Here is an 18,467-nt window from a genome sequence, read left to right on the forward strand (position 1 = left end):
CTGGTTTTCGTATCAGGGATATGCTGGCTTCATAGAATGAGTTAGAGAGTATTCCATCCTTTTCTATGCTCTGAAATACTTTTAGTTATAGTGGTATGGTGGTATTAACTCTTCTCTGAAAGTTTGCTAGAATTCTCCGGTGAAGCCGTCAGGGCCAGGATTTTTTTTTTTTTTCTTGGGAGTTTTTAAATTATCTTTTCAATCTCTTCTTTTTGTATAGGTTTATTTAGCTGCTGTGCCTCTGTTTGTGTTAGTTTAGGTAGGTTTGTGTTTCTAGAAATTTGTCCATTTCCTCTCGGTTTTCAAATTAGGGTACAGTTTTTCATACTATTCTGTTATGATTGTTTTGATTTCAGTTGGGTCTGTTGTGATATTGCCCATCTCATTTCTGATTCAGGTTATTTGCTTCATCTCCTGTTTTTCTTTTGTCAGTTTGGCCAAGGTTTATCGATTTTGTTGATCTTTTCAGAGAACCAGCTTTTGGTCTTGTTAACTCTTTCAATCGTTTTTCTGTTCTGTATTTCATGTAATTATGCTCTAATTTTTATTATTTGCTTTCTTCTGGAACTCAAGCGCTTTTTTTTGCTGCTCTCTATTTGTTTAAGTTATAGGGTCGATGTGTTGATTTTGGTGCTTCTTTTTGGATGTGTGCATTTATTGCTATAAATTGACCTCTGATCACTGCTTTTGGCTGTATCCCAAAGGTTCTGGTAGGATGTGATTTCATTCTCATTTGATTCTGTGAATTTCTTTATTCTGTCCTTGATTTCTTCTATAACCCAGTAGTTTGTGAGCAAGTTGTTGTTTAGTTTGTGTGTATTTCTTTCTTCTGATACTGATTTCTACTTTTATGGCTTTAGGGTCAGAAAAGATGCTTTGAAATATTTCCATGCTTTGGATTCTGTTAAGGCTTGTTTTATGGCCCAACATGTGGTCTATTCTGAAGAATGTTCCATGTGCATTGGAAAAGAGAAGTGTACTCGGCGGCTCTTCAGTGGAGTGTTCTGTATATGTCTATAAGGTCAAGTTGGTTGATCGTGGCATTTAGATCTTCCATGTCTTTACTGAGCTGCTTTCTGGGTGTTCTGCCCTTTACCAAAAGCGGTGTGTTAAAGTCTCCTACTGTTATCGTGGAGCTGTCTGTCTCTCTTTTTAATGCTGTTAGAATGTGTTTTATGTATTTTGGAGGCCTTTTCTTGGGTGCATAAATACTTAGTATGGTTATGTCCTCCTGCTGTATTAACCCTTTAATCATTAGATAGTGTCTTGCCTTATTCTTATATGGTGTATTTTACTTTAAAGTCTTCCTTGATTGTTGTTTACTTGATATATGTTTTCAATCCTTTGAGTTTTAGTTTGTGTCTTTAAGTCTAACGTGTGTCTCTTTTAGGCAGCATACAGACTGATTGTGTTTTTTTTATCCATTCTGCCACTCTCCGTCTCTTTATTGGTGCATTTAGTCTGTTTACATTCAGTGTAATTATGGTTAGGTATGAATTTAGTGGTGTAATTTTGATGTCTCTTTTTGTGTGTTGGAAACCCTGGTGGCATGATGGTTAAGTGCTACAGCTGCTAACCAGAGGGTTGGCAGTTCAAATCCGCCAGGCACTCTTTGGAAATTCTACAGGGCAGTGTTACTCTGTCCTATAGGGTCTCTATGAGTCGAAATCAACTTGACAGCACTGGGTTTGGTTTGGTTTGGTTTTTTGTGTGTTGTTGACAGTTTCTTTGTTCCATTTAACTTTCTGTGCTGAGTCGTTTTTCTTTATGTATTTTCTTTTCCATTGTTGTTGATTTTGTATTTGCTGAGTCTTTTGTTTTTCTTGTTTTTATCTTGATGTGTAGGATTGTTACTTTCCTTTGTGGTTACCTTAATATTTATCCCTATTTTTCTAACTTTAAACCAGCCTTTTATTTCTTTATATCGCCTTGACTTCCCTTCCATATGAAATATCTATGACTACTTATTTTAGTCCTTCTTTCTTGTTTTCATGTTGTCATCCTTTACATAATTATGTCTCTTTGCCTATTTTCAGCGTTTTTGCTTTGATTTATTTTTGTGATTTCCCCCTGGGGGTTGATATCTGGTTGCTCTGTCCTGTGTTCTAGTCTCGAGTTGTTATCTAATGTTGTTGATTTTCTAACTGGAGAACTCCCTTTAGTATTTCTTGTAATTTTGGTTTGGTTTTTGAGAATTTCCTAAACTTTTGTTTATCTGGAAACGTCCTAATTTCACCTTCATATTTGAGAGACAGTTTTGCTGGATATTTAATTCTTGGATGGCAGTTTTTTTCCTTCAAGCCTTTATCTATGTCATCCCATTGCCGTCTTGCCTGCGTGGTTTCTGCTGCTTAATCAGAGTTCAGTCTTATTGACTCTCTCTTGTAGATGACTTTTTTTTTATCCTATCTGCTCTCAAAATTCTCTCCTTACCTTATCTTTGATTTTGGCAAGTTTGACTATAATATGTCTTGCTCACTTTCTTTTGGGATCTGCCTTGTGTGGTGTTCGATGAGCATCTTGGATAGATATCTTCTCATCTTTCACGGTATCAGGGCAGTTTTCTGCCAACAAATCTTTAACAATTCTGTCTGTATTTTCTGCCCCCCCCCCCCCCGCCCCATTCTGGTACTCCAGTCACTCTTAGGTTGTTCCTCTTGATAGAGTCCCACAGAATTCTTAGGGTTTCTTCATTTTTTTTAATTCTTTTATCTGGTATCAAGTGTTTTATCTCCAATCTTACTAATTCCGACTTCCAGTTTCTCAATTCTGCTCCTGTGACATGTATTGAGCTGTCTAATTCTGAAATTTTATAGTTAATCTTCTTGATTTCAGTCTGCTGTCTGTGGATTCTTGTAGCCTGTTAAATTTGTCATTATGCTTTAATCTTTTTGAGTTCCTCTATTGCTTTGTCTGTGTGCTCCTTAGCTTGTTCTGCATTTTGCCTGATCTGCTTCCTGATTTCTTGAAGAATTATGTATATTAGTCTGTTGTATTCTACCTCTGGTAATTCTAGGAAGTTCTCTTCATTCTGGAAGATTTCTTGAATCTTTGTTTTGGGATCTTGGTGAAGCCATCATGATCTGCCCCTTTGTGCGATTTGATATTGTCTGTTTTCTCTGAGCCATCAATACATTATTTATTTTATGTTTGCTTACTGTGTCCTAGCTTTGTGTTTTGTTTCGTTATGATAGGCTCCTCTTGTGAGCTATTTTGATTACTGGCGCCTTTGAAGCTCGAACGCCCTGTTGGCAGGTAGTTAGAGCTGTTGGAGGCATGTTAGCCCAGGAGTCCATTTACTTTCCTTGTATGGATTCAGCTCAGGTGTCCAGGTAGTCACCAAGTGTGTGGTGCAGGCTCTCAAGTACAGTCTGGCTGCAGTAGCGCCTCACGCACTGAGCAAGGCAGGGGTTGATGGCTGCCCCCGAGTGTCTGGGAGGAAAGCATGTCTCTTTTCCCTAGAGCGAGTCGGTTGGTGGGTTTTGCAGCTGGGGTATGGGCACCCAGTGCTATTGGCTATAAGAATTGGGAGGGACTACATATTCTTGGACCCCTGTCACAGGTCCAGTCCACAGGCCCCTGATATGGGTAGGTGAGGACCCTGCTTAATAGTCAGAGCGGTGTCAAATGTCACGAAGTTGCCACAGCTGTTGAAATGGGCTCACACAGGTCTCCGCAGGGATGAAAGGCATTCAAAGCCTGTGGACCCTTTATGCCTGTGCCTAAGCAAAGGAGCTGTGCCTGCCCAGAGTTCCCAGCTTAGGGGAGCCAGTAGGTTATTTTTTCCTATTTGTTAATTTGTTCCCTCTCCAAGGCCAGGAGAATGGCTTGGGGGGTGGGGGTGGGGCCCTGTTTGGCCCAGGGGACGCAGCAGTCTCTGAAGCTGGCTTGGACCCAGTGCAGAGCAGGAAGGGGGAGAGAGGTTTTCCCCAGAGGGGTGTTTTTTGATCTGTGTGATAGGTTAGATGTATGTACTTACCTTTTGCCAGTTGAGCGCAGCTTTTCGCTGAATTTGGAGTTGTTGTGGACTGTCCACTGCTCAGTGTCTCTGGTGTGGAAAATGTGTCCCGAACACCACTGCTTGGTTCATTGCACTCATGCCAGCGGATCCAGCCTGCAGGGTGCTAGTTTCCACCATTCAGGTCTGGCAACTCCTTCTTCTGAACCATTTCTCCCTCCCCCTGCTGCGCAGCCTGATTCCTCAACTTTGGCTTTGTTGTTCAGGAATCCTAGATTGTCATATATAATTGATTCACTTGTTTTTTCTGGTTTTGGTTGTAATAGGCCCACAGGATGTGTCTGAGTACTCTACCATCTTGGCCTTGCCACCTCCTCTGGCTTTTTAAAATAAGTCCTGCTGTTGTTTTTGTTGTTCGTGTTGTAATGTATAAATATCACAAAGTTTAGTAAAGCACAAATAAAGTTTTATTTGGCATATGTTCAATGAGGCAAAAGTAGGAAATGGACAACCATGCTGTCAGAGCCATGTCTGCCTGAGTCCAAGGATATATATTGCAGAACAGACAAAAGTGGGAAAATGCACAACCATGCTGCCACAGCCATGTCTACCCAAGTCCAAAGAATATTACAGAATAGGCAAGAATAGGAATACAAACAAGCATGCTGCTAGAGCCATGTTTGCTAAGTCCAAGTAAATATTACTGAACAGGCAAGAATGGGAAAACAGACAAGCATGTTGCTAGAGCCATGTCTGCTTGAGTCCAAGAAACGTTGCAGAGTAATCAGTATATATTAACATTACAAATGGGAAAAACCATTGACAGTTTCACCTTTTCACCGATTGGCTAGAAACTGCGATCCTGCATTTTGAGTTGTCTTTCCTAACAATCATTGGTACAGGTTTCAGTAAGGACAGTCAGGAGGGTCTTCATTGGTCCAGCAAATTTTCTATTGACTGAATGCTAATAGAAAAAGATACAAGTGGAAAGTCTTTTATGTTCTGTTTGATTGGTTTATATGAAAGCTTCCCTAAAAGAAATTTTCCAAGATTATCCTAGCTATTGTGTTTGTACCTCAGGGCCCAGTTGATGTGTCCTTGTGAGTCCAGCACCAGCACAGGGAATAATGACTCCAGTGTTATTTCCTAAATCATTGGGTACTGTCAGTCAGCTCTGACTCACAGTGACCCCACGTGACAGAGTAGAAATGCCCCATAGGGTTTTCTGGGCTGTAATCTTTTCGGAAGCAGATTGCCAGGCCTTTTCCCTGGGGACCCACTGGATGGGTTCAAACTGCCAGCCTTTCAGTCATTAGCCAGTTGCTTAACTGTTGCGCTTCCAGGGCTCCTTTTATTTATTTATTAAAAATTTTTTTTTTTTTTTAACTTTTATTGAGCTTCAAGTGAACGTTTACAGATCAAGTCAAACTGTCACATATAAGTTTATATACACCTTACTCCATACGCCCACTTGCACTCCCCCTAATGAGTCAGCCCTTCCAGTCTTTCCTTTCATGACAATTTTGCCAGCTTTCAACTCTCTCTATCCTCCCATCCTCCCTCCAGACAGGAGATGCCAACACAGTCTCAAGTGTCCACCTGATACAAATAGCTCACTCTTCATCAGCATCTCTCTCCTATGCCTTGTCCAGTCCCTTTCATGTCTGATGAGTTGTCTTCGGGGATGGTTCCTGTCCTGGGCCAACAGAAGGTTTGGGGACCATGACCGCTGGGATTCCTCTAGTCTCAGTCAGACCATTAAATATGGTCTTTTTGTGAGAATTTGGGGTCTGCATCCCAATGATCTCCTGCTCCCTCAGGGGTTCTCTGTTGTGCTCCCTGTCAGGGCAGTCATCGATTGTGGCCGGGCACCAACTAGTTCTTCTGGTCTCAGGATGATGTAGGTTTCTGGTTCATGTGGCCCTTTCTGTCTCTTGGGCTCTTAGTTATCGTGTGACGTTGGTGTTCTTCATTCTCCTTTGATCCAGGTGGGTTAAGACCAATTGATGCATCTTAGATGGCCACTTGTGAGCATTTAAGACCCCAGACGCCACATTTCAAAGTGGTATGCAGAATGTTTTCGTAATAGAATTATTTTGCCAATTGACTTAGAAGTCTCCTTAAACCAGGGCTCCTTTTAAATAAATCCAAAATATTTATTTATTTACTTCATTTTAAGGTAGAAATAAGAATTTCATACTATAACATTTCTTAGTATTGATCTTATTTATGTAAACCAAAATCTTTTGCTGTTATGTCAGTTGCAACTCATTGGCAACTGTGTGAGCTAGAGTAGAACTGGACTCCATAGGGTTTTCTTGACTGTAATGTTTATGAAAGCAGATTGCCAGACCTTTCTTTGCAATTCCTTTAGGTGAGTTTGAACCATTAATCTTTCAGTTACCAGCCAAATGCAAACCATTTGCATCAGCCAGGGACCTTTGATGTTATGTACTCCATACATTCCCAGTTTGTTTTTTGTTGATGTTGATCATATTCCTGTTAAGTAATTTAGTGTTGGTGTCCAGAATCATTTTTGCAGACATGCTTGTGGTACAGTGGTTAAATGCTGACCTGGTAACTAAAAGGCTGGCAGTTTGAATCCACTAGCTGCTCCTTGGAAACCCTGTGGGGCTGCTCCGCTCTGTTATGAGTTGAAATTGATTCGACAGCAATGGGTTCGGTTTTGGGGTTAAGAATTGAATACGTTACTCATTTTCATTTTGTTAAGATTCAAGTTCTGTGAATGTGAGTTTCTGATTCCTCTCCTTTTTTTCTTAATGTGAGCACAGAAACCCTGTCCTGGGCCTTGTGAATTCACCCTGTGGAAGGAAAGTTTAGCCTATGGTCAGTTATATACCTGGTATTACCTGTTATCTAAGTTATAAAAGTCACACCAGAGTGCTTGCAGTAATGATGGTTGCTCAAAACCTGGTAGCGTAGTGGTGAAGTGCTATGGCTGCTAACCAAAAAGCCGGCAGTTCAAATCCACTAAGTGCTCCTTGGAAGCTCTACAGGGCAGTTCTACTCTGTCCTGTAGGGTCGCTATGAGTTGAAATTGACTTGACGTCAGTTGGTTTTCTCCAAACCAGGAGTAGGAGACCTTCTCTGAGTTAGTTTCTGATTAATTTGCTCCTAAAGTTTTAGTTCTGTCCACACCATAGTAAACACTAAGCTTTTTTTTTTTATGATTGTTTCTCCCAATTATAACGTCAGGAGTGTAATGGGTTTTATACTGAGAAATTGTATTGAACACTATTTTGTGTTGAACAAGACCTTCTGTTCATGACCTTAATGATGAAACATAAAAGAGATATAATCTTACTTCCTTTGAATGCAGTGGTCCTAACCTTGCCCGGCTTCCTATCACCGTTCGTTCTTTTCCATTCCAAAATTTTCTCACGTTCAGCCAGTCTTCAGTTATGATCCTTTATCTTTGTAACCAAGCACGTGAGTTGTGTTTTTTTCTTAATCCCTGATGGATTAATGGTAATAAAAGATTGATACCAAGGATATACATCATTGGTCTTCTCCTTACCTGAAAGCATCTTTGTAAAGAGATAAACTACAAATGATTCACAGATTCACGTTAGGAATGCAAGGATACACTGTTGGGATTCTTTTGATTCCTTACCGGTTGTCTACAACGAGTGTTGGTAAAGTCGATATCTTGATCTAATGAGTCCATTTTCCACAATCAATCGATGTCTTAAAAAAGCTTTTGAAGATACAATTTTGATTGTTTTCTTAAAGCCCTCATGTTTAGGCAGCTCTATTTAATAGCTAATATAATTTTATTTTTAGAAATGGACCAAACTGATATGTGTAAACAGTGCTTATTTTTCAGTCATTCAGAAGTTAAATTATTTTTTGCAACTGTCAGGAATAATACTTTAATAGTCCTTTATGTACATTTAATTAATTAATTGCATGTTAAAAGTAACATCACAGGTGACTTAGTAACAAGTTAAAAATAAATCTTTTGTTCATCAAGCTTCACACAAACGTAGTCATTAAATATTTGACACATTTCTATACCTTCTACTTTTAATTATTTCAGAATGTGATACATTTGCTAAACGTGAACGAAGGGTTTTGTAATTATTTGCTTATACATCAATATGACCTACTTTTTTTTTTATACATGCATATACAATTTTTGTTTTTATATTTTAAAAATGAAATTTTTAAATTTTGGTGAAAATATACACAGCAAAACATAACACCCATTCATCATTTTCTACATGTAGCTTTGCTTACATTCTTCACGTTGGGTCACTTTTCTTGCTCTCTCTACCCCTGTTGTTCCAATACCTTTGACTTTGACTCACTCCCCCCTAAACGTCCCATATGAATTACTTTTATATTGCATTTAAAAACTTGGTGTAATATTAAAATTCACTTATCAACAGACCAGAACCTTGCAGAAATTCTGGTTGTAGATTAACCATTTACATTTACAGGCAATCCCTTGGTTAGGAATGAGTTCCATTCCTTAGTCTGTGTTTAAGTTGAATTTGTACATGAGTTGAAACAGATGTGGTTCGTATCTAACATCAGTTAGTGAAATGTTTGCCTTAGTGTATAGTCTACCTTTCTGTGCATAAAAAACATTAAAGAAACACTTCCAGTTACACTAAAACACCTTTAACATACTAATACGCTAATAATAATGATGTTTGGATGTGCGTCGCAAAATAGTGCACTTTAGTTATCACAAACCATTGTGCGTACCTTGAACTTTTAATGTAATAGGCTTTATGGGGGTTGGTTCATAAAATTGGTAATCCGGGGACTACCTGCACTTAAATGTAAAGGTTTAAGTCTTCTGTTCAAACATTACTTCTTCTCCATTAAAAAATAATAATAATTGATTTGAGCCATTTGATATTATTGCCAAGCAAATATTAATAGGCTTCACTTAAGCCTTCTGTGTAGTCAAGTTCTTGGAATTAATTAGTACTGGAAACCTAGAGTCCACCAGGAACTTTTTGGGGGGAGGGGCCTGAGGGCTTTTAAGGATTGGTTATTAATAGCGGTCTTTTTTATAGAATTTTTTTATACCAACTTGCAATTCTTACATGGTTTATCTAATCTGAGAGAGGCTGTGTTCTGTTAAACCTCTCTCCAAAGACTGCGAGATGCTATTCGTACTGTTAACATCCAGGCAAGGTTCTAAGTTAGTTTAGATGCCTGGCTTGAGAGGAAGTTAAGAAAACACGAAGAAACATTTATATGCTTGGTAATTTCTTGCCATTAAAAAAAAAAAAAAAACACAGATTAGGGGTATATTTATGCACAATCTGGCCTTTTAACAAAGAAAAATAAGCCTATGTTTAGGCTGCCACTGCTACAAACAAAACAGCTGAGACTTTAATGAACACCATACTGAGGGCATATAGGACATAAGGCGAATTAAGCAGGTTACAAACTGCACGTCTTCTGTTTGGATAGAGGAGATCTCCCCAGCCCTGACAATTCATTGTACTGACAAGGCAAGCAGATAGACAGAAACAGAAGGAGATCATTTGTATCAATTTGAGAAAGAGAACTAACAGTGAAACAGAATAGCCGCACAGAAGAGTCTCACTTTTCCTTTAAAATTGTTTTTCCTCAAAAAAGAAATAACATATTGTAAAACAAAAGCTTTTTTAAAAATTTTGTTTGCAAATAAAGATCATTGTAGTTTTTATTTTTATTTTTTAAGAAAAGATTTTCTGGACACCCAAACGAACTTTAATCTTGGTAACCTGACAGCTTTGTTTAAACATTGAATATGAGTTTCCTTTTATGAATATCTTTTCAAAGTACAGCAGTTCAGCTGTGAAAACCTGAATACATTAATGATGACAAAGAAGCTCCAGAATGAGCCAACATTTGTTTTGTTCTTTTACAACATTTCTTAATAAATTGCATACACAAAAGTATTGCAGGGTTATTTTAATTTTTCCCTTTTTTTTGAGCTAATAAGTGTCTTTGTGTTTACCTTCTTAGATACAGTTCCTTATTATTATTGCCATTTTAAATTATTTTTAAACAAAAATGACTTTAGAAGTTTTATTTTTAATATGAATTAAGGATACATATTACAGGGGAACCAAGGAGATGTTACCTTTAGCATGTGTGATTAAACATCAAAATACATCATCCATGTTTAGGTTCTGGATAGTTTCCTTCAATATTAAACCCCTCCCAACTCTCAGATAACTGTAATCTGAAGGTGTATATTTGAGGATATCTTTACTTTCTATCTTAGGTTATAAAAAAGATGAGCCATTTGCAAAAGTTAGAGCAATATCAAAAATATTTTAACATAACGTGTTTGTAAAGGTAAGAGTATGCTTATTCAACATAGTTATTCTTATGAAAAATGGCATCGTTAATTTTTCTGAAATAAATGTTTCCATAGTGAGACATTTTATTTGCATATTTTTCCTGTCTTGCTTCACAAAGGTTAAAGTTCTGATCTGGCATATAATTGTGAATATTAACTTTTTGTTTCTGATTTTTAAAGTTTAAACAGTGTTTTCTACCCTATTTACAAAATTTTTTTAGTAAAAATACAACACAAAACTTTACCAATTTAATATTTTCTAAAAAGCTCCTTGAACTATACCTTGATATATTTTCCTTTTATAGACGGAAGATATTTTCAAATGGTGTATATCTGAGCTCAATGATGGAAAAGAGCTGTGTTGGTTAATTACACGTTTGTTATGTGCCAAGCAGTAATAAACCAACAAAACCCATTGCCATTGAGTCGATTCCAACCCATAGCAACCCTATAGGACAGAGTAGAACCACCCGCATAGGGTTTCCAATGAGCGGCTGGTAGGTTCGAACTGCCAACCTTTTGGTTAGCAGCCGAGCTCTTAACCACTACGCCACCAGGGCTCCAAGGAGTTAACAGTTTATGTTATTTATAAACAGCGTTATATCAGTTAGTTTTTGCTGTGTAACAAAATCATCCCTAAACACAGTGACAGAAAACAATAAACTTTTATTGCTCATGAGAAAGTAGGTCAGGAGGGTAATTCTCTTGCTCTGGGCTGAGCTCGCTTTTGTGTCTGTGGTTGGCTAGAGGCTGGCTGGTCTAAGACGGCCTCACTCATGTGTCTGGCAATTGGCTAGCTGTTGATTGAAATGACAGAGTGATTAAGCCACATGTCTCCTCCTTCAACAGGCTAACATTTGCTTGCTTACGTGGTGGTATCAGGGACAAGAGAATAAATAGAAGCTGCAGGGTTTTAAGAGGCCTAGGCGTGGAACTGGCACATCATCACATCTGCTACATTCTGTTGTCCAAAGCAAGTCAAAAGTCAGCCAGAGTCGAGGGATCACGAAATTTTATTTCTACATTTAGCAATGAACAGTCTGACAATAAATTTAAGCAATAATTGCATTCACAATAGCATTAAAAAGAAATAGGAATATATTTAACAAAAGTATAAGACTTGTACACTGAAAAACCAATAAAATATTACTGTTGGACATTAAGGAAGATTAAATAAATGGAGAGAGATTCAGTGTTCATGAATTGAAAGACTGTAGTTACGATGGCCCTCACTACCTCTTCATGGAAGGAGCTGCAAACGCTTGTTATAAAAGGCATGTATTCAGGAAGGAGAATAATCAGGACTATTTTAAAAACCTCTTGGCCACAGATAGCAAAACAAAGTATAAATGAACAAGTATTATATAAATGTTTTATGTTTATTAGGATCAGTCAAAAAAGATGGCATGACGGGAAAACACAAGAGAATCAACTGAAAACCGAAGACAGTCAACTAAAAAAAAAAAGAGAAAGAAAGAAATGAGAGCTCAATAATAAGATTTAAAAAAAAAATTTTTTTTTTTTTTTTAAGTAGCCAGTGGGAAATTCTTTAAAAAAAAAAAAAAAAGTTTTCCTATATTTTGGGAATTAGCAGATTCAAAATATATTATATACACATGAATAAATATTTTAGTTAAATTCCCAGAGGGATTCTTTGAATCTGGAAAATATCTTTCTTAAGTTCATTCGGAATTATAAACTGGTTAAAAAGACATTAAGGGAATGTTGCAAATAGTTTTATGACAAAAAAAAAATTGAAAAACTAAGGACAAATTTGCAAGAAAAATAAGTGTTAGAACTGACTGACAGTTCAATCTATTTTAAGTAAAATACTAAGTACTTGGTAAGTCTAAAGTATGTGTGTTACCTTCTGAGTTATATTTTACACATCAATAATGATAGCTGTGTAAACTGTTATGTAGCCATTAAAATATGGATGAAGACTTTGATACAAATAGGATACATTTATTTGCTAAAGCAATTTTTATAAAGCACATAAAATTATATATACAGTTGGATCACAAACATGTTAAAATATAAAAGAATAAAAAAATCCGTATGATCCTACAACCATTTATTTAATGAAATAGATGACAATCATAATTCCACAGAGAGAACTCCAGTCCCAGTTTGGTTCTACAAATGATTTCTAACAAACAAAAAAGACACAATTATACTCTAGTAAAAAATCCTTCAGAGAATTCAAAAATAAGAAATATTCTCTAATATTACATTGGTAAAACAACCTTCATAACAATATCAGTCAAGGGCATTAGGAGAAAAAAAAAGGCCATTCTTTCTCATTAGTATAGCTACAAATAAAGTATTAATAAACTGATTTCAGCTATACGTAAAAGGGTAATGCATATTGCTAAGTTTTGTTTATTCTGGGAATGCAAGGTTGATTCTATAGAACTACCTATTAATATAATTCATCAAATAACAGACTAGAGAAGAAAAATTATTTCAGTTGATGTAGGGAAAACATCCAAAAAAATTCAGAGAACTTTGTGATTGAAAAAATAATAACTCTTAGCAGACTGAATAGACAGGAATTTCCATAATATGAGTCCCTGGATGGTGTAAATGATTAACATGCTTGGCTGCCCACCAAAATATTGGAGGTTTGTGCCCACCCAGAGGCAACTGCAAAGAAAGGCCTGGTGATCTACTCCCCCCCACAAAAAAAAATTAGCCTTTGAAAACCCCAGCAGTTCTGCACTGACACACACGGGGTCTTTATGAGTCAGAATCAACTTGATGGCAGCTGGTTTGGGGTCTGTAACATAAAAAACGGCATCTATAAGAGAATTACAGCTAAACGTCCTCAGTGGTGAAATGTTAAAAAGTAAGTGTCCTCTTTAAAATTGGGTACAAGATAAAAATCTATGGGTAAGTTATTAGAATTAATATGATAAAATAGTTTACTAATATTCCCTGTTACAAAGTCAACATTAAAAAATCTATTGCACTTACAAATACACTGTTAATTTTAGGAGATAGAGCATTTATAATACTAAAAAAATATGAGTACTTCAGAATAAGTCCAGTGAACAATGTGCTAGCTTTTATGGATAATATTATGAAACTTTATTGAGAGACATTCAAGAGGACCTTAATAAATGCAGAAAACACACCATGTTCATTGATGGGAGGACTCATTGTCACTGAGCTAGTAGGTTTTCCTCACATTGAGCTATAGATTCAGTACACTTGCCAGCTAAAATCCTAACAGATTTTTTCTAGTAACTTTGCAGGTTGACTGTAATATTTACATAGAAAAACAAAAGACTCAATAGCCAAGACACTTCTGAAGAACTGCGGTGTATTATATAACAAAATAATGTGATGATGGCTTATGCTGGACAAATAAACCAGTGGAAAGAACAGAAAGACTAGACAGACACAGTATATGAAACCAAATATATGGCAGCTAGCATTGCAGATCGGTAGTGAAGGAATGGGGTATTTATTAAATAGTGCTGAGGAACACTGATTTTCCATTTAGGGGAAAAAAGGAAAATGAATCCCTTCCTCACACCTTATTAAAAATTCCAGTTGCCTTTCAATTAAAAATTTAAATGTGAAAAGCAAAACCATGGAACTTCTAGAAGAAAATATAGGAAAATATGAATTTAGGGTAGCAAAATATTTAAGACACAAAAAGGCAAAAATCATAAAAAATTAGATTGCCCAAAATCAAGAACTTCATCACCAGAAGATACCATAAAGAGAGTGAGACTATAAGCCACAACCTGGGAAAAGATGGTAATTGTACAGGTAGTCCCCAACTTACAATATATTTGAGTTACAAGGAACTGCACTTACTGCCAGGTTTTTTTTTTTTTTTTTTTTGGTACATCTTATTTTTTATTGTTAGTAATACATACTACATACAGTATTACAGCTAATTTGTTGAGGTTGTTATTCTCAGATGTGGTGTTTCTAATCCCCAAAGACAAAGGTGGGATTTATAAAGATACTGATAATAAAAGGCAATAATATTGAAAACTAAAAATACATGTGGTATTGCAGAATCGACTTATGACCGAGTAGTTGTCAGAACAGAACCCCTCATAAGTTGGGAACTACTTATACACAAAGCTAGCAGAAGTTTAGTATCTAGGACGTATAAAGAATTCTTTACAATAAGAGAAGAAAATGAATAAGCATGCGTTTTGCAGAAAAGGAACTATGTAATAGGCATCATTGTATGAAAAGTCCAAATAAAATCCTGCAGTCAGATTCCATGTCATAACTTCCATTTTGGCAAAAGTTATTTAGGTTAGCATCATGTGCTTGCCACTGTGTGAAGAAATGGGAGCTCTCATTTATTGCCAGTGGGAGTTGAAATTGGTACAAGCACTTTGAGAAATAATTCAGCATTGCAGAAAGTTGAAAATGACCGAGTGCTGTACCCCAGCGCTTCTAGGAACATAGAGAAACTCTTGCATATCTGCATCAGGAATTTTATTTAAGAACGTTCATAGCTCTTTTGCCTGTAATAGGAGAAACCTGGAAATGGTCCAAATGTCTGTCAACGGTAGAATGGATAAGTAAATTTTTATGTACTCCAGTAATAGAAAACTGCACTGGAAATGATTGAACTATAACTCCACATAACCACATAGATGAGACTTAAAAAACAGGGGGAATAAAGCAAGTTACATATGATGTGATTCCACATCTCTATTCTTGAGGGTTAGGGAAGAAGACTTTCTAATCATGGCAGCAAGAAAAAGAAGTCATAGGAAAAGGCTGAATTTCAAAAACCCATGAATACTGTGAATATTAAACTATATGACATTAATATTTTATTCAGCTGTTTACCATGTGTTTATTGAGCACCTATTATGTCTTTAAGTGTTGTGCACTGTTTTGGATTCTGAGGGCCTAGTGGGTGAATGAGACAGAAAAGATGGCAACACGTAAGAAAACACTTAACCTCTTAAGAAAATTACCCATGAATAAGAGCTATGCAGAGAATTAAAACAGAGCGACATGATAACAAGCGACCTTATTGCTTGATTGAGTCAAGTCTTCAGGGAAGACCTATCTCAGGAGAGAGGAGCAGCCATGTGAAGAGCAGAGGAAAAAGCATTCCAGTCAAAAAAGAATAGCCAATGCAAAGACCCCTTTATCGTGTTTGAGAAACAGAAAAACACCAAGTAGGCAGGAGTACGTGAAAATGAGGGTGAAAGTGGTAGGAGGTGAGGTTTAAGAGATTGGCACAGGCCATCAAAGCCTTTAGGACATTTTAAGTCAAAGGAAGTAGTTTGGATTTGATCCTAAGAACATTGGGAAGCCATTGGAACATTTGCGAGCAAGGGTGTGACATGATCTGATTTATTTTATTATTACTATTATTTTTATGTTTTATTTTGAAATAGTTTAAGACTCACAGGAAGGTATAAAAATTTTAGAGTTCCTGTGATATTATCTTACATAAACATATATTTTCAAAATTAAGAAATTGATGTTGGTACAATACTACTAATTTAGGAACAGCTCTTACTCAGATTGCAACAGTTTTTACATGTTCCAGTTCATATTCTCTCTCTTTTGCTCTTTCATGTGTATAGTTCTGTGACATTTTTTCACATGTGCAGATTTGAATAAGCATCACCACAATTAGGATACAAACTGTTCTTTAACGTGAAGAAACCCCCTTTCGTTACCTCCCTTAATAGTCAGGGTCTTCCTCCAACTCTAATCCCTGACAACTGCTAATTTGTTCTCCGTCACTATCATTTTGTCACTTCAAGAACGTTCTACAAATAGAACCATATAGCATGTAACACTTCTTAATTGGCTTTTTTTCCACTCTGCAAAATCGCGAGAGACCCATACAAATTGTTGTGTATATCAGTAGTTTATTTCTTTTTGTTGCTGGGTAGTATTCCATTATGTGAATTTCAAAAAGAGAAAACTTAAATTGCCAGGTTTTAATGGGTAAGAACACATTAAGACCAAGGAGCACCCAATGTTTATTCATTCATCTGTTGAAGGGCATTTGGGTTGTTTCTAGGTTTTGGCATTTACAAATAAAGCTACTGTAACATTTGTGTACAGGTTTTTGCATGAATGCAAATTTTTCATTTCTCTATGATAAATACCAGGGGTGTGATTGCTGAGTCATATAAGCATATGTACCATTTGACATTCCCACCAGCAATGTGTGAGAGATCTAGGTGCTCTGCGTCCTCAGCAGCATTTGGTATTGTCAGGACTTTTTTTTTTTTTAAGCCATTCTATTAGGTGTTTGGAAACTCAGGTGGCATAGTGCATAAGAGCTGTGACTGCTAACCAAAAGGTCAGCCATTCAAATCACCAGATGCTCCTTGGTCTTAATGCGTTCTTACCCATTAACCTGGCAATTTAAGTTCTTTTCTCTTTTTGAAATTCTGGGAGTCTCCTGTTTTCTGTTTTTTACTTTCACTGCCAGTGACGCATCACAGTGGATTAAACTGGGGATCATTGGTTGAATACAAAGATCTTAGTCATCTGAAACTATGTCTAACCATGTATTCTGAAGATTGGAATAGTTCTTTATATAATGTTTTCATGTTTACAGTATACTACCTAATGCAGAGTACCTTGTTAGGTGCCCTCTAGTCGGTTCCAACTCATAGTGACCCCATGCACAGCAGAATGAAACACTGCCTGGTTATGAGCCATCCTCACGATTGTTGTTACGCTTGAGCTCACTGTTGCAGCCACTGTGTCAATCCACCTCGTTGAGGGTCTTCCTCTTTTCCGCTGACCCTGTACTCTGCCAAGCATCATGTCCTTCTCCAGGGCCTGATCCCTCCTGACAACATGTCTAAAGTATGTAAGACACAGTCTCGCCATCCTTGCTTCTAAGGAGCATTCTGGTTGTACTTCCAAGACAGATTTGTTCGTTCTTTTGGCAGTCCATGGTATATTCAGTATTCTTCGCCAGCACCACAATTCAAAGTCATCAATTCTTCTTCGGTCTTCCTTATTCATTGTCCAGCTTTCACATGCATATGATGCAATTGAAAATGCCATGGCTTGGGTCAGTCGCACCTTAGTCTTCAAAATGACATCTTTGCCCTTCAACACTTTGAAGAGGTCCTTTGCAGCAGATTTGCCCACTGCAATGCGTCTTTTGATTTCCTGACTGCTGCTTCCATGGCTGTTGATTGTGGATCCAAGTAAAATGAAATCCTTGACAACTTCAGTCATTTCTCTGTTTATCATGATGTTGCTCATTGGTCCAGTTGTGAGGATTTTTGTTTTCTTTATGTTGAGGTGCAATCCATACTGAAGTCTGGGGTCTTTGATCTTCATTAGTAAGTGCTTCAAGTCCTCTTCACTTTCAGCAAGCAAGATTGTGTCATCTGCATAACGCAGGTTGTTGATGAGTCTTCCTCCAATCCTGATGCCCTGTTCTTCTTCATATAGTCCAGCTTCTCATATTATTTGTTCAGCATACAGATTGAATAGGTATGGTGAAAGAATACAGCCCTGATGCACACCTTTCCTGCCTTTAAACCGATCAGTATCCCCTTGTTCTGTCCCGACAACTGTCTCTTGAGCTATGTAAAAGTTCCTCATGAGCACAATTAAGTGTTCTGGAATTCCCATTCTTCGCAGTGTTAACCATAATTTGTTATGAGTACATTATATATAAGTTATCTATTCACTTTTTATGATTTAAATAGGGAACAGGATATGTTTTTTAAATATATTTTTTATTACTGTAAACAACATTTGCCAGTTTAAGAGTCTTCACATGTATAGTTCAGCGACAGTAAATATGTTCATCATGCTGTTCAGCCATCATTAACCTCCTGAATTTTTCCATCACCCTTAACAGAAGCTCAGTGTCCCCTAATCATTATGTCTTTCTTTCCCCCTCCTTCCTGTTTACCCCTAGGATATGGCGTTTTACTTACAGGAAAACAAAGATACGATAGAACTTCTCCTAGGACAGACATAAATAAATTTTGATTATGGTAAAGGTCTTCTGTCTCAATGAATGTTGTAACTCAGAAGTCTGTTTGAATAAATAAGTAGACAATGTTCCATAAAAATATTTGCCAACAAAACTGTCTATTCTGTATTCCTAAATGGTAAATTAAATGAATGTAGCAGTTTCTTCAAAATGATTACTAACTGTGGGCATGTGTACGTTTAATAGATTGCAAG

General features: G+C 36.9%; 1 protein-coding gene across 1 annotated transcript in view; it reads left to right on the forward strand.

Annotated features, from left to right (window-relative positions):
- Positions 1-18,467, forward strand: part of TBC1D5 (TBC1 domain family member 5) — a 446,909-nt gene that overhangs the window by 97,390 nt on the left and 331,052 nt on the right. The gene's annotated exons all lie outside the window — the stretch shown is intronic.

This window comes from Elephas maximus, chromosome 27, assembly GCF_024166365.1.
Source record: "Elephas maximus indicus isolate mEleMax1 chromosome 27, mEleMax1 primary haplotype, whole genome shotgun sequence".
Taxonomy (NCBI): domain Eukaryota; kingdom Metazoa; phylum Chordata; class Mammalia; order Proboscidea; family Elephantidae; genus Elephas; species Elephas maximus.